The sequence below is a fragment of the Ipomoea triloba genome, chromosome 6 (genome assembly GCF_003576645.1).
Source record: "Ipomoea triloba cultivar NCNSP0323 chromosome 6, ASM357664v1".
Classification (NCBI taxonomy): Eukaryota; Viridiplantae; Streptophyta; class Magnoliopsida; order Solanales; family Convolvulaceae; genus Ipomoea; species Ipomoea triloba.
The window spans coordinates 3306926-3309142 of NC_044921.1; the positions used below are offsets into that span (position 1 = coordinate 3306926).

Here is a 2217-nt window from a genome sequence, read left to right on the forward strand (position 1 = left end):
AGTCATAGGAGCATTTTAATCAACTTAGACAATAAACCAAAACTCTAAATCTAAAATTTGAAATTTTAAACATAGACAATAACTTCCCAAATAAGCTTAATGGCATTAATATCTAATCACTAGTACAAAAAATGATTATAAAAATAGGACACATTGCGTCCGAAGTTCAAACACATGACGCATAAACTGACGTGGTGACAATTTTGTAACTAAAAGTTCCATATTTAATTATTTTTTATTGGGAAAATGACACTTTTTCCCCCTATGTTATGTGCTTATAGCACTTTTCCCCCCTGTGTTATTAAAGTGGCAGTTTTTCCCCCTGAAATGTTAAATTGACATTGTTACCCTTAAAAATAATTATTTCATTTATTTTTTTTCTTCTCCAACAAATTATTGCTTATAGGTATGGATGATCACGATTCGATTCGAACCTAACCAAATATTGTAGCAATCATACCAAAATAGTATGGACGGTTCTGGTTACGATTCATAACCGAAAAATAAAATTAAATAATTGTTGAACCGTGAACCGGAACTTAACCACAGTCATATATAGTAAAAATGATCAAACACTTATTTTGATAAATCGGTACGGTTCAGTTCCAATTTCGATTCTGAACCGCCAATCAAAACATATTTATTTATTTATTTATTTATTTTTATAATTTTATTTCTAATTTAAAAATAGTCTAAATTCAACAATTATTTTATTCTATTTTTTCGGTTCTGAATCGTAACCGTAACCGTCTATACTATTTAAGTTCAATTGCTACAGTGTTCAATTAGGTTCGTATCGAACTGTGATCTTCCATACATATTAGTAATAATTGGTTGGAGAATAAAAATAAATGAAATGGTTATTTTTAAGGGTAAAAATGTCAATTTAATATTACAAGAGAGAAAACTACCACTTTTAAAATAACTGAGGGGAAAAACTGCCACTTTAATAATATAGGGGGGAAAAGTGCTATAAGCACATAACAGAGGGGAAAAAGTGTCATTTTCCCTTTTTTATTTTTTTTAAATGATGGACAATCTGCGTCGGAAGTCCGGAAAATTCGGACGCAGATTGTTCATGTTTTTTTATTAATTAAATTAAATATAATCTTCCCCAGCCGCGAGCCATCTCTCTTCCCAGCCGCTCCAAACTATGCTATTTCCCAACCAAGCAGCCTCCCTTCGCCGCCCTCCATCTTATTCCCCGTTCTCCCGTCGAAGTTCGCTGCGGTCGCCGCTCGCCGCTCGCCGCTCTCCATCGTCGATTGCAGCAGCTCGCTGGTGTAGTCTCTCCTTCGTACAACGCGTAGCAGCAGCGTGTGGTCGGTGAGATCTGGTTGCTACCAAAAATCCGGCGAGCAAATCTGGGACGACGACGTACTGGGCGAGCTCTTAATCCTATCCTTTTCTCAGGTAATGCGCTTCTTACCCCTTGAATTGGAAATAATCTAAGTTTTTTGTCTTTAATTTCTGAAAAAGGGGCGTTTGGATATTGCTCACAACCTGTTTGTAAAAATGTGTCTATGAGTGCAAATGAGAATGCTAACAAGTACCAAGTTTTGAGTTACTCCGCTTTTGTAAATTCATTAATTTTAGCTATTTTATGTTTGAGTTGAGGTCTTATGCTAATGCAATTGGTAATTCAGGTCTTTGATTTGGGAGAAGAAGCATCTGATCGGGTTTTGCGTAGGTTGTATCTGAACCTATAAAAGTTCAAGAGCAATGGTGATGTGTATGGTGTGTACCTTTTTACCTTGGAACTAATTATTTGGCCTTTTCTTAAGCTTAAAACTTCTCAACTGTTGAGAAACTGTTAAATTAGTACGGAGTAATTCTTTAGCCCATTCTTTGAAATTATAAATATATTTATAGGATAATGTCTTTAGATGCATATCAGTACAGCATATGGATTATGAATTTAATGTTTCAACTCATTCACAACAAGCCTAATTTTAGGGGCCAGGAAACATTGCCTTTAGCTAATTTAGCATAACTTGAAATGATTTTAAACTTTTATTTGTTAATAGTGAGACTAACACTTAACTTGGCAGTTAATGGATTCTATGCTTGATCTAACTCTATTTCTATTGCAGTTTTACTTTATGGATTCTAATTCACATTTATCAATTTATGAATAGTAATGTTGGAATTTATGCTTGATCTAATTCTATTTGTTAATAGTAATGTTCTTACTTTAGGTTCTATGAATTATTGATC

The 2217-nt window shown here is 33.9% G+C and overlaps 1 long non-coding RNA gene across 1 annotated transcript; it reads left to right on the forward strand.

Annotated features, from left to right (window-relative positions):
• Nucleotides 1–1130: 1130 nt before the first annotated feature.
• On the forward strand, nucleotides 1131–1891 carry LOC116021579. The gene is made up of 2 exons (XR_004099025.1): nucleotides 1131–1413; nucleotides 1647–1891. It is a non-coding gene; the product is annotated as an uncharacterized LOC116021579 (long non-coding RNA).
• The last annotated feature ends 326 nt before the right edge of the window (nucleotides 1892–2217 follow it).